We start from the raw sequence: 14141 nt of genomic DNA, 5'->3' as shown, positions 1-14141 counted from the left end.
GCGGTCATCTATTTAGGATGAGGTCATACTGGATTAGGGTAGGTAGGCCTCCATCCCGTGACTGGTATCCTTATAAGGAGAGGGAAATGTGAACACAGAGACACACCGGGGAAGTTGGCCTGGTGAAAATGAAAGCAGAGATTGGAGGGATCTGTCTACAAACCAAGGAGCCCTGAGGATTGCCGGAACCACCAGAAGCTGAGAAGAGGCAAAGGAAGATTCTTCCCAGAGGGAGCTTGGCCCAGCATACACCTTGTTTTCAGACTTCTAGCCCCCAGAATGATGAGAGAATAGATTTCTATTGTTTTAAGTCACCTACTTTGTGATCTTTTGTGATGGCTGCCCTCGGAAAGTAGTAAGTCCCTTAGAGGCCAAGCCAGCGAAGACAGGTGGACCAGCAAACATGCTTGGAGGTGTGAGGGGGGATGGAAATGGTATTAGACTGTAGATACTTAACAGGCCTTCTAGGAGGGAACAGACAGTCACGAGAAGTGATCGGATTAGGGTGCCAGGAAAATAAAAACTTGAACCAAACTGGAACCAAACACCTCTCGGTTTATATTCCAGGCCCTTGAAAATACAAGTGACATTTATAAATACAGAATATTTTGAAATTGTCGAAAAATTGTTTCCTACTTTCAGTAAAAAAAGTAAGTAAAATATCCCCCTTTTGACTTGTGCTTTGTTCAAGCCGTGTGTTCTCCGCAGGAGACCCCATCCACACCCTCGGCTCTAAGGATGATGTGTACGCTGACGACCCCTGTATGTGCCGTGAGCTCAGACTTCTTCCCTGTGTGCGTAACTTCTTATTCTGCATTTCAGCCTGGATGCCCACAAGCGTCCCTCACTCAACCCGTGCGAGATGGAACTCATCGCCTTCCCCTAAAACTCCTTCCTCCATCGACCACCATTCTTGTGCACCCTTCACCAGTGTGATGCCTAAGCCAGAAACCAACAAAGCATTCCTTTGTCTGGTCCTCCACCAGCAATCAACTCCTAAGCTCTGCTGCATGTGTCTTTAAATATTTCTGGAATTGGTCTATTTGTCTCTACTCCCACTGTCACCCTCTGGTTCATGTCATTGTTTCTTGCTGGGACTGCTGCAGCAGCTTCCTACCTAGTCTCCCTGTCTCTGTCCTGCCCTATAGGACCCTTTGATGCAGTCTTCATGCCCAAGGGAGTCTCTGGTGTTTATGGGCCCGGGGCACCCGGTGTGTGGTGCCTCAGGTGGGCTGACAGAGGCTGGGGAGCCTGAGCAGAAAGACAAAAAGGCTGGTGAGGCATGAGGGCCCTGGCTCCGGGAACAGGAAGCAGAAAACTGGGTAAGAGCAGAAGCAGAAACTCAGCCGAGGAACCGGGAGAAGGTAGTGGGGGTTCGAGGGAAGTCTCTTATGTCCACAGGACTCTGTCTGACTCCAAGCAGAGACTCTACAGAGGAAGGCTGTTTAGTCTCTGGGTTCTGAGTCTGCTGCCTGGTGGCCTGCTGCAGCCAAGACCGGATGTGGGGCCTGGGAGCTGAGCTGGCAGCTTGTGCCCAGCAATGCCCACAGCCGAGACTCTGGAATGTTTCATCCTGCCCTCTCCTCCACCCACCCCTCCCTCCTCCTGCAGCCATCTTCCTCTGTTTGAGCAATGCTTACAGAACCTCTTTCCTGACTTTTGTTTTCCCGTCATAAACCTTTGTCCAAGAGCAAGCCCCTCTGGTTGGCTCTGCAAATATAAGCAGAGAAACCGTGGATAATAACATGAGCCGTGGCCCCTGGTGGGCGTGGGGTAATTCAGTGGAGGGATCCCACGATGGCCTATGGTCAGGTTTATTGACTGATGGTGCCTGGCTGGCCGACAGTGGCTGGGGTGCAGACGCTCTGGGGTGATCTTGCTCTGAAGGCGGACATTCTGAGGATGCCTGTGGAAGAGCCCTCCCCCTGGGAAATATCCACAGCACTCCACCACTCTCTGCCACTTCCCCTCATCCAGACAACAGAGGTGCCATCCAGGTAGGGTCATTCTGGACACTGGCCCCCCTCTGCAGTCTGGGCACAGGTGTCTCCCACACTCTCAGCATTTTGAATCCCTGAGCACAGCACAGCAGGGCCCTGGTTTACCAGATGTCTTGATGCCGGTGGTCTCTCTGGGGCCCTCCTGAGTCCACTATCAGTAGAAGAAATAAACACTCAAATTATGTGGAGGTTCTGCTGAACAGCTGAGGTGAAGCGAAACCTCAGCATCCAAAGACAGGGAGGATTTTAGAGGAGCTCTGAGCAGTTCAACAGAACAGATGAGAAAATAAAAGGTGACAGAGACTGTGAGTCCCATAACATGGCATGGCAGACGCCTGGGACATTGCTTACTGCAGAAAGAGCTGCCCAGAAGGACTGTCTCAGCTTGGATGGAAGCCAACTGCAGCAAGACGTCTTACCAATTTTGTTTTATGCCCAAGAAGCCTCATGACCTTCAGATTAGACTTAACTCAAATGTCCATCGATCATGTCTATCCTCCAAATAGTGTCATGCCTCCTAGCATGTGACCTCATATGTGACAGCCAGGATATTTTCAGGGCCATGAGTTAGGGCCATAGATAATTGACAAGAAATGCAAATTAGGCGCCAATTCATAGTATTTAGAAAATTTCCATTTAAATTGCTAATCAAGCTGAATCCACTTGCAAATGTAGAAATCAACATGTACATAAATTATTCAGGGAAACTGCAAAGCTCTGTAGAAGACAAGGCACCTACCAATCTGTGTAAAAGGAACAGGGAAGCAGCAATGTCTTGATCCAGATAACAACCCCCAAATCATCCAGCCATGTCATTGTCGAGCTTTTTAGGAAGCCTCTGGGCCAGCTCTTCTAAAATGTGTTTCTCAGACCAAAAATGTTCCACTAGATGGTTATTAATAAGTGCTTTACACACACAGAGAATGAAATAAATTTGAGAAAAACAGCATCCTGTATCCTCTCTAGAAAAATCAAAATATATATTGGTACATTCCAGATTCTGAGAAGTCCTGGGAACAGAAACCTGCTTCCTTTGGTTGATTTAATGCAGCATGCAGCATTTCCAGGAGGCAGATCGGAGAAGGCTCATTTCTGGTGGTACACCTATTCATATCTTGGGATATACACATTCGGAAGTGCTGCGCTAGCCAACTGTGAGTTTTGTCGCTGACGACTTAATCACTTACACTTTTGTGGGGAGACAACTCCCACACCAGTAAGTAGAGAAACAACTCACAGCTGCCCCCTTTAAGCCAACACCCCATTCCAAATAAGCAAGTGTTTTGCCAGCTTCCCATCTGTTCTGTGTGTTTAGGTCTAAATGAACCCCCCATCAGATTGAGAAACAGATGATCTGTGCTAAACCCCTCTAATAATTGCACTGAGTTGACAGGAAGTGTCATCTTTCTCCTGCTCTGCAATCCACAATGGCTCCCTATTGCCTCCCAGGTACTACCTCATCATTCTGGACCTCAAAACCTCCTGTACCCTGAGCCCGTTGTGCTTGTCCTGCCTTTTCCCTCATACCACCTCAGCCCCTGTCTCTGCCTCAGTCTGATTGCACTTTTCATTGCTTCCCTAATACTGTGTCCTTGTTTCCTGCTTCTAGAGCACGCTCCACCTCCACTTATCTAGAGCAGAGGTCAGCAGACTTTTCCCAAAAAGGCCGGACAGTAAATAATTTAGGCTTGGAGGACCATATGTAGTGGTTGTACCTAGTCCACTCGACCATTGTAGCATGAAAGCAGCCAGTAACAATATGTAAATAGATGAATATGGCTGAGTTCCAATAAAACTTTATTTACAAAAACAAGCAGTGGGCCCTATTTGGTCCATGGGCTGTAGTTTTCCAACCCTGGTCTATGTGATTGTCCATTTTTAAAGAGTGATTTCTGGTCTTATTCTATGAATCTTTCACCCATCACTTCAGCAAACATCCTTCATTTTACTTCCTCAGTGGCCATAAGGAGGGATCAGAGATTTAACATGAAGCACTGATTATGCTCTGGGTTTTACATACAATGCGTCATGAAATTCAACAATTCAACAAATATTCCAGCTTCACAGATGAGCAGCCTGGGGCTCAGAGTACCATGCCTACAGTGAAACAGTTGGTGGGAAAGACAATTTAGTCCAGTTCTCCAAGATTCTACCGTGCCCATCTTCGATGCACTGCACTGTGCTGGGCTCCCTGCAAGTGCATTCACAAACATCATCTCGTCCAAAACTTGCAACGCCCCAGGGATGTAGATGTGTAAATGCAGCTGTGTAAACTGAGACTCTGAAATAATCAGCAATGTGGTCAGGTCACAAGGCTGGTCACCTATGAGGATGAAATCCCAACTCATATCTTTAGCTGCCAAAGGCTATTTCACTATGTTGCACTGTTTTCAGTTAGTAAATGAGGTCCTTTGTGATGAAACTCAGAGGTCAGCAGAGCTTACTGAAGCTTGTCAAGACATTTTGGGCAAGTCAATTTGCAGCCTGACTCCAGATGTAAGGAGAGGTTAGGGGCACTCAGGTTTGTTTACATCTTGACCCCTAATTTAAGAGACCAAAAAGATAATTTTTGAAAAAATTAAATCTGGGTTTTTGTTCTCCAGGAGAATGCTAATTAATTAACATACCTCCTTCTTTCCAGTCTCTATATTGATTGAGAACAGACACAAGGAATCAGGATATTGCATCAATATTACTGTAAAGCTGTGTCCGAGAACTCTAACATTGCTATCTTAATCTAGAACTTGAGACCTCATTATGCAAACCAATTCACCAAACAGAGGCAGAAAAGTCAGAACAAAATGAGCAGAGATCCGATTGAGCCTGACAGAAGCAGGCCCTGTTTGGTCTGCTTACTGCATAGAAACCAAAGCCTATGGTTGCTTGGGGGGGCTCTGTCCCGTGGCTAACATTCCCAAGGGATGTCCAATTTTCCCCAGGCTCTAGTTAGACTAGACAATGAGCCTTCCCGGGGAAAGGGAATGATAGAGAGAGAGAGAGAGAGAGAGAGAGAGAGAGAGAGAAAGTGTGTGTGTGTGTGTGTGGGTGGGTGTGTGAGAGAGAGAGAGAGAGAGAGAGAGGGAGATTGTGTGTGTGCTCCCTCTGACCTCGTAGAGAGAAAGTTTTCTCATAGAAATAGAAAGCTAGAGGAATAAGTTTTCCCTTGTTTTCCTTAGCTATCACTAGTTATGCTGTGTAACAAACAACCCCTCACATTGTAGGACTTATAACTACAGAGATTTGTTTCTCATTTACTTACATGCTACATCCATTCTACATGTCTTCCTCATCCTGAAATGCCTAAGGAAACAGCTTCATGTTGACTTCTTGGCAGAAGGGGAAAAAAAAACCAAGAGATCTGGCAAGAAGCATGCATATGTCATGTCCCACATGCCATTGGTCAAGTCACATGGCCAAGCCCAACACCCCTGGATGGGAATATATATTCTTCCCACAGGAACACTTGGAAATAGTCCGATCTACCCAACACTCTCATAGGGACAAAGCCACAACAGAGTAGAACAAGAGAATGCCTTTCCTCTAAAGAAAATTGTGTTGTCCAACTTCACTTAACCAGGTCAATGGATCAGTGACCAATTCCAGATATGTCAGGGACAGATGACATATGTTGTGCATATTATAAATTTAAGGTGATTTCTAAAATGCCCTTAAATGCCCTAATTCCATTTATTTTATTTAATTAATTTTTTTATTTTCACCATCACTTTTATTTATTTTTTATTTTATTTAAATTCAATTAATTAAAATATAGTGTATTATTGTTTCAGAGGTACAGTTTAGTGATTCATCAGTTGCATATAACACCCAATGCTCATTATATCCTGTGCCCTCCTTAATCTCCAACACCCAGTTACCCCATCCCCCCATGACCTCCCCTCCAACAACCCTCAGTTTGTTTCCTATAGTTAAGAGTCTCTTATATGCCTCCCTCTCTGATTTGTCTTATTTTATTTTTCCCTCCCTTCTGCTATGATCCTCTATCTTGTTTCTTAAATTCCACATATGAATGAAATCATGTAATTGTCTTTCTCTGATTGACTTATTTCATTTAGCATAAGACCTTTAATTCTATCCATGTCTTTGCAAATGGTAGTATTTTAGGGTTTGTTTTGTTTTGTTTTGTTTTTTGATGGCTAAGTAATACTTCCATTTATTTTAATGTCCCCATCTTGGTCTATATCATCATAACCTCTCCCTGGTCCCCTACCTTTAAGTCGGCTCCTCCAACCCATTCTCAATACTGCAGCCAGAGCAAGATTTCTAGAGAATAATCTAATTTTGTCATTCTCTGTGTAAAATACTTTTTGTTCCTGCAACTTATACTGAAAAAGTATAGCTAAATTTTTTGCTTACTTACTATGTTCCAGACATGTTTTTGAAATAATATATGTTATTTTATTTAATCCTCCCAGAAACACTATTAACTACTGTTATTAGCACTAGTACTTAATGGATGAGGGCCAGAGACCTAGAAAGATCAAATAACTTTCCCCTGTTGAGGCAAGGTTTTGAATCCAACAAGAGTGACCCTATGGAAGCCAACCTCCAAGATGGCCTCCAATCATCCCTGCCGTGTAATATCCACACTGTTGTGTAGACCCCTCCCACACTCTGGCAGGATTGGTCTGTGTCAACCAACAGAATATGGCAGAAACGATGGTATGTGACGTGCATGCTGGGTCATTAAAGACATTGTAGCTTCTGCCTTGGTGTGTCTCTGGGATCACTCTCTCAGGAGATGAGCAGCCACCATGTTAGGAGGAAACCCAAGCAGCTCTACAGAGAGGACTGTGTGATGAGGAACAGAGGTCTCTCACCAGTGGCCAACAAGGAACTGAGGCTGGCCAAGGTGTGTGAGTGAACCATCTTAGAATCAAATCCTCGAGATGACCACAGTAGGAAAGTGAATCAGGCCCCGATGGGTAAGGGACTGCGTTCATCACTGATGCTCATGTGTGACTAGTAAGTCCATTTGAAAAAGACAAAACCCTTGACTGAAGCCTCAGTAGAGACTCTGAGCCCAGAGCCATCTAGCTAAGTGGCCTCCAAAGTCTTGCTTGAGCCATGGGGAACTGTGAGATGATAAAGATATATTGTTTTAAGCTACAAAGTTTTGGGGTAATTTGTTACACAGCACTAGATAACTAACACTCTGAAAGCCTCACACTAAACCCAGTTCTCAAGACTACTAGGCAGCACTCCATGGTTTCCCACTACTATGCAACATGGCAGATAGTAAAACTTTCTATGGGAAAAATTCAAGTGAGGAGAGACAAGTTGATAAAATGTTATAATTTTAAATAGAACTGTCAGTTAAGAAAAGACTCACAGAAAAGCTGACATTTGAAGAAAGACCTGGAGGTGGTGAGGAAGTGAGCCCACTGGGAAACTGGGTGAAGAACATTCCAGAAAGAAGGAACAGCAAGTGCAAAGGCCCTGAGGCAAGTGCACAGCTGGCATATCCAAGGACACTAGGGAGGGTCATGTGGCTGAGGGAGGTGAGTGCAGTCATGCATAGTAGGAGATGAGATCTGACAGGCCCCAGAACAGCCAGTAGACTTATGGGTGATTTCCAGGACTCTGGCTTTCAGTCTGAGTGAGATGGAAAGCCATCGGAGGGCATTGATCAGACAAGTGACACCATTCCACTCATATTTACCGCCTTCCTGCATCCCTAACAATAATTGTCAAACAGAATTAAATAACAGTAGCTAATATTATTTCACTGATGGTTATGTGCCAGACATTATAGAACATGCTTTACTTGAGTTAAAGATGTCCACAGGACATCTATGAGCATTCCCATTTTACAGATGGGAAAACTGAGTCTTAGGGAGGTACAATGGCCACATGCCATCCACAGCCACTGAGAGGTGGAGCTGGGGTCTGGACCCAGGAAGTCTGGATTTTCTGATTAAGCAGATATTGTTAATATGACTAAAAGTCAAATGTGGCTGGTGATCAATAAGACCGAAATACTCCTCTTCAAAATAATACTCAGTCTTGCGAGACCAACCCCTGCCAGGAGCTGCTTAACCAACCGTACTGTTGGTTCTTTGTGCATTGTCCCCGGGAGGGGCCGCACGGGCCCTTGGAAACAGCACAGGCCGGGCCGGCGTGAACTTGACATTTAACACCAGCTTTAACGTTCCCTCCCGGACCCCCAGTCAGAGTGCTCTGTCCTCAGTTTCTGTGACAGTCAGGACTGTTGTATGAAGCCTGTGGCACATGATAAATACTAAATTCGTACGAAGAGCAAGGATTTTCTTTTAATCACTATTCCAGGGGGAAATCTAAAATCTGAACCTATACATATTGCCTTTTAGATGATTTATTTCAGTATTCCACAAGGTGAAATATATTTTAAGCATCCTACAGTTTCTGAGTAAGAGAAACTAGGCTTTTTCTTTCTTCTAATAACATCTCAAATACTGTTGGTCTGGGCCCCAGCCACGTGGCTGCTCTAAACAATGGCGACAACCATCAAAGCAGCTTTTTATAAAGACAGATCCTTTCTGTTGCAAACACTATTAGCATTTAATATACTCAGCCCTCAGTGGCCAGAGAGAGATGTAATAATAGAGATTTAAAAAGGGGTTTTGTCACAAAGCACACCGGTGACATTCACCTAATAGGGTTTTGTCTTTTTCAAATGGACTTACTAGTCACACATGAGCATCAGTGATGAATGCAGTCCCATACCCATCGGGGCCTGATTCACTTTCCTATTAACACCCCCACGTTGGTGCTAGGGTCCACCGAGCACCATGCGCCATTACTTTGAAATCCATCAGTGGTTTCCCCAGATCATAATACGGAGCTTTCAAGTGATGATATTTACGAAGCAAGACACGTAAGGATTCCCGGGCAGGAAATACACGGTGGAGGGAAACAGATGTCAGGGATTATTTAAGGACTCAGTCATAGCATAATGTTTTGCAGATTTTTTCCTTAGAAAGAATGGAAGATGTCTCTTTGTTACCTCCTAGCGGAGAATTCCTCACAGAAGCCTAGCTCAAGGAGAGCCTTTGAAGGTCAACAGTTTCAAATAAAACAAGAACACTTGGGTCCTCAGGGTGCATCCTGCAGAATCTCAGTGCCACCCTCCCCCCGCCCCCCTGACGGCTCCATCCAAGTGAGTCAAGTAGAGCTAGAAGGGCAGGTGAATGTTTCCCCAGTCAAGGTCTTTCTTCCTGACTCTCTGCACTCTTCATGGTGGTTTGTGAGCTGATGCTCTGGGCATGATGTCTACCCTAGAAGGATAAGGGTAAAGAAAGATTCAGGCACCAAGGCTGAGGACGGAAGCTGCAGGTGGCATGGGGTTAGTCAGGAGAAACGAGGGCCGGCACATACATTCATGCTGTGAAAGTGGGACCAAGCACCCTCTCAAGTCAAGTCAAGGAGGAAACAGTAGATGGGCAAGGTCAGCAAGATGCTGGCAAAGTCAGTTGGCAGGCCTCTCCAGTGGGGCCAAAGAGCTCTGGAAACTGTGTCCACACCCTGTAGGAGGAGGACGCTGCTCGTATGGGTGCCCTGGAGGTTCTGACAAAGTCAGTGTGGCCCTTTAAAGGTGTCTCACCAGACTCAGTACTCCCTGGTTCCCTGCTCCTCCTACACTTCCCTCCCTCCTTGCACCTAATGGACCGTCCATACCACACCTGTGTGCCTTGTAGGCTGTAACATACCTCTCTGCCTTTCCTTACGCAACCATCTCCAGCCCCGTACAACAACCTTATTCAAGAGGTATTTCCTGAGCACTTACCGTGTACCAGGGAGTGTTCTAGAGGCTGGAGATCCGTCGTGGAGTTTCACTCTTAGGGGAGTGTGTGACATGATAAATAAGGGGACCTGCTGATAATTCTACCCTTGCAGCTGTATCACGTTACACATGCCCGACCAGGTGAGTCAGAGAGAGAAGAGCAAGGGGGAAGGGCTTGAATGGGGTGGAAGGAGCGATCGTGATCACGGGAAGGGCCGACCAGGTTGTGCTGGACTCAGAGGCCCCCTGGACAGGAAGCCAGTGGGGCAGAGGGTGCCCTGAAAGTCCTGTGGCTGAGGGGGGCCGATGGGAGGAAGGAGGCTGGGTGGAGGGTCTTGTGGGCCAGGAGGAGGAGTGCAGAACTGCCTTAAAATGTAAGGGAAACCCCTTTCTTCTGCTTTCGGGTCATCACCTTTCCGGAAGGGGCTGTGTCACTCTTCAAGAGTCCCTTGAGACCTGGCCCTCCTCCTGTGGCGGCTTACCTGGGGCATACCCAGGAGGAGGTGGGCTCCCGGAGTGGAGGACTCCGCCTTGTTCCCACGTCCCACGGGGCGTGGCCATCGGTGGCATTCACTTTTGTGACGTGCGGGGCCCCACGCGTGAAGGCGTGACAGAGGAACGAAGGACAGTCTCCACGACTCCCAATGATCCAGCAGAATAGGGGTCTCTGGATGTGGCTTTTTGCTCCGAAAAGCTGCTCGGGTAGCCAGGGTGATTGCACACTCCCTCCTCCACCGGGGGTCTCCCCGGCGAGTCAGGCAGCCTATGATGGGCTGACGTCACCGGGCTGGTGTGCTGAGGGCCCCCTGGTGGGGGACAGGGACAGCCCCAGGGGGGCCATGTGCTCACGCTGGCTGTCCCACTGTGCACGGCTGCTTTGTCACTGTTAGTGTGCGTGTGCACAGATCGTACACTCCCTTCAGCTCACGGGTGAGCAGGACTCTCTGAGGGTGCGAACGAACTTGTGGCGCATACAGAGTTGTAAAGCTAAATTGATGGATTTGGGACTGAGTGCTATGGTGCGGTCAGTACCGCACGCTGTTTCATCACACACACACACGCGCACGCGCACACACACGCACACACACACACACCCCGATGTGGTAATTAGGACCAGAATCAGAAACTGCCCTGTTAATACCCATCGGAATAGGTCCGGGTTTATTGACATGTGAGATTGTCATAGTTTCTTGTTCAGCCAGGAAACTGGTTAGAGAAGCAGCAATTCTTATTCTCTCTAATAAATGGAAGTGTCTGACTCTTTGCACGGGCAAGAAAACATTCTGAAGGGTGATGAGTAATTATATTTTTAAGTCATAATATTTGAGTAATTTGGGGGTTCTTTTTTGTTTATCTGTTTTACGGTGTATTTCTGCTTTTCTCACCCCGTTTCCTTCAGTGAAGCACAGATGTAGGCTCTAGTGAGTTTCCAAACAGGACGAGTTAAAAAAAATTTTTTTTTGTTTTGTTTTAGGCAGAAGAGGGGGGAACCCTTCCTATTTTCATTTTGCTTCAAAGACTCTTTGTCATTCCCGTCCCTTCCTCTTGACAGCCAGATCTTTGGAGTGTCTAGAATCCTGAGGGCAGAGACACAGTGGCTGACTCATATTAACCTAAGGGGTCCTGCTTAGTAAAATCCACCTGCATAACCCTTGGAGAGTTTTTTTGTCTTTTGTCTTTAGCTGCTGTCCCCAGGATAGGTAGAGAGTTTCTCTGCATGGGTGAGATGCAAAGAGTAGGGAAGAAGGACCCTAATGAGTCTGTGCCATGAGGTCCCTTCAATAATTCTCACTGTTGGGCACTCAGATCATAGGGGCTGCCATGCACCATGGCTGTGAGTGTGTGTGAGTGGGAGGGAGGGTGTGTGTGCGTGCGTGCGTGTGCACGTGCACCATGGCTGTGAGTGTGTGTGAGTGGGAGGGAGGGTGTGTGTGTGTGCGTGCGTGTGCACGTGCACCATGGCTGTGTGTGTGAGTGGGAGGGTGTGTGTGCGTGCGTGTGCACGTGCACCATGGCTGTGAGTGTGTGTGAGTGGGAGGGTGTGCGTGCGTGCGTGTGCACGTGCACCATGGCTGTGAGTGTGTGTGAGTGGGAGGGAGGGTGTGTGTGCGTGCGTGCATGTGCACGTGCACCATGGCTGTGAGTGTGTGTGAGTGGGAGGGAGGGTGTGTGTGCGTGCGTGTGCACGTGCACCATGGCTGTGAGTGTGTGTGAGTGGGAGGGAGGGTGTGTGTGTGTGCGTGTGTGTGCACGTGCGTGTGCCGGGACCGTAGTTTACTCTGCCCTGACGCTGGAGGTTTCAACACATCCTTCCTCGTGAACACGTCTGCATCCTTGACTTTGACTCAAACTCCCTCCAACTCCCTCCTTGTTCTTAGGCATCCCTCTTGCCTACGTAGATTTCTTGACATCAAATGTGGTATTTTCAAAGCCCTTCATGAAACTTTTCTTCATTTTTTAAAGATTTTATTTATTTATTTGAGAGAGAGAGAGAGAGCACAAGCAGGGCCAGGGGCAGAGGGAGAAGCAGATTCCCCACTGAACAGGGAGCCCGACACAGGACTCGATCCCAGGACCCTGGGATCATAACCTGAGCCAAAGGCAGAGGCTTAACAGACTGAGCCACTCAGGTGCCCTTCATGAAACCTTTCTGGAACAGTTTAAGAAACCTACAATCCACCCAGTGTGATGACAGTTAAGGTTTGCAGATTAGGAAAAATGATCAGCCCCACGGTTACCTGCGTGGTTGTATATTTTTCCTCCCTTATTGTTACAACAAATGCAAAATAGCAAGCAATAAACATTTTAGAAAGACCCTCTGCCTCTCTCCATGTGTTTGCAATAAGAGGTGCATCTGTACGTTCAGTGAACTTTCAGCCGTTGTTTCACCTGAGTGCTCTGTGCTGGCTACCTTGCCAGTGGACCTGACTTCCCAGATCAAGGGGACAGACGCCTTCTCTGCATTTCCCAGGCCACATCTAGTCATCAGGGCTGGCTGTTCCTTCATTCTGTAAACATGGATGGATTGTCCTATGTGCCAGATGCTCTTCTAGACAGTGGGGTGAAGAAGAAGACAGATGTTCACACCCTGTGGGGAGAGACGAACACACAGTTGTTGGTTGATTCTTGGTCTTGAAGTGTCCACAAGGAGGGAGCAGCTGGGGGTGCCCCTCACTCCTCTTGAGGGATCTGGGCTCTCCCGGAGGAGGTACTATCTGAATCGGGCTCTGAGGGGGTGGGTGTCACGGGGAGGGGGGGGGGGGGGGTAGACGGGGGGGGTGGGCGGGGGGGGGGGGGACATCGGGGGCGGGGCGGGGGGGGCCAGAAGGGAGGTTGGCATGTAGGGGGCGGACCTGCAGTGGTGGAGGATGGACGGGGTGGTTAGAGGTGGTGTCACCGCAGTGGGATGGATAGAGAGGAAGCCGCGCCTAGGCACTCTCCTGTTTCGATGTTTGTAACACCATGGACTTCTGATTTTTGTCAATTGCAACTTATCAATTGCACCCTGGCCGCCTTCTGGAACACAGTGTTCTATTTTGGACTGAAATAGAGATAATGCAACATCTGTTAGCTGAATAGCCAACGGTGGGTTCGACCTGCAGTTAAACTCTGCCAGCACCAATCACAATTATTTCAAAACAAATTATGTAACCTGTGGGTTTTGCTTTTGCAAGCCCATGCTTCTGTCTTGCAGTTCAGAGCATACTTTTGATTTTGTTCTACTCCCATTCTCCCGGATCGCCATGCCTAGAATCCCAGATAAACGCTTTCGGTGGCTTTATAGCCTCTTCTTCCTGGTGGACAAGAAGAATCCCAGGAGACGTGAGAGCTGCCTTCGGATACCTGACCTGTAAACAGGAGGGAAACGGATTCTGGGTCCTCCATGCAACAGACACAGAATTAACCACTGCAGATCAGAAAGGGGAACATTTGGAGATGAATGTCAACAAAGAGAATGGTTTACTGAGTAGGTGCAGTGTTGCTGGCTTGCAGCCTCCTGGGAGCTAGTACCTCTCCCGGGTGTGGTGTTCTCCGCGGCACAGTGCGTGGATCCCCGGTGAACATCGGGGCAGTGGCATATTTAGAACCACCTGACTCACAAGCTGGACCCAGGAAGTTAGAGGCTCCCTTTTGCCTGAAAGGGTCCACTGGAGGAGCACTGAGTAACTGCTAGGAGCTGCGGCTCTATAGGGGGATAATTGCTTTCTACCCCATCCAGAGCTAGGACCAAAATCCTAGGGGCCCTCTCCCTTTCTGGTGTCTCTGCCATAGCGCCTGACCCATACCTTCCAGAGTCACGGACACATCTAACTCCAGTTGCAGCTCTGCCTGGGAGATCCCAAGCTTTCACCTGCTTGGCT

At 47.6% G+C, this 14141-nt stretch overlaps 1 long non-coding RNA gene across 1 annotated transcript; it reads right to left on the bottom strand.

Annotated features, from left to right (window-relative positions):
• Positions 1-8834: 8834 nt before the first annotated feature.
• Positions 8835-10342, bottom strand: LOC112835081 (uncharacterized). The gene is made up of 2 exons (XR_003211104.2): positions 10193-10342; positions 8835-9274 (listed from the first exon to the last, which is right to left on the bottom strand). It is a non-coding gene; the product is annotated as an uncharacterized lncRNA (long non-coding RNA).
• Positions 10343-14141: the final 3799 nt, after the last annotated feature.

This window comes from Callorhinus ursinus, unplaced genomic scaffold, assembly GCF_003265705.2.
Source record: "Callorhinus ursinus isolate GAN/ISIS: 27379988/994484 unplaced genomic scaffold, GSC_fseal_2.0 scaffold2, whole genome shotgun sequence".
Classification (NCBI taxonomy): Eukaryota; Metazoa; Chordata; class Mammalia; order Carnivora; family Otariidae; genus Callorhinus; species Callorhinus ursinus.
The sequence above is the reverse complement of the archived record's forward strand: the minus strand, read 5'-3'. Positions and strand labels throughout refer to the sequence as shown.